The sequence below is a fragment of the Crocuta crocuta genome, unplaced genomic scaffold (assembly GCF_008692635.1).
Source record: "Crocuta crocuta isolate KB4526 unplaced genomic scaffold, BGI_CrCroc_1.0 scaffold334, whole genome shotgun sequence".
NCBI lineage: Eukaryota > Metazoa > Chordata > Mammalia > Carnivora > Hyaenidae > Crocuta > Crocuta crocuta.
Window position 1 is genome coordinate 5,529,490 of NW_027533260.1, and position 400 is coordinate 5,529,889.

The following is a 400-nucleotide window of genomic DNA, read 5'->3' on the forward strand; positions in this document are numbered from 1 at the left end:
CAGCCTGCCTCTCGCCGTCAATGTCTCAGTGCTTTGGTCTCTCTGGCTATTTGTCTCTATCTCTGTATCTCTGACTCTCTGATCTGGATAGTCTCTCAGGGTCTGGGTCTCTCTCTCTCTCTCTCTCTCTCCACCCCCCGTCTCTCTCTCTCTCGATCTCCGCGTCTCTCTCTGTTCTCACTGCTTCTGTCTCTATTGTCTCTGTGTCTCTCACCATCTCTCTGTCTCTCTCAGCTTCTCCCCTAGGGCGCGGGTTCGAGTCCCGACTCCCACTTCCTCGCCCGGTGACCTTGACCAGGCACTTCCCTTCTCTGAGCCGTTTCCTCCTTTGCGGGAGCAGAAAGACGCACCCAGGTCAGGGACTGCCCTCGGTCGTGGCCCCGGCCCGCCCCCCCCCCCC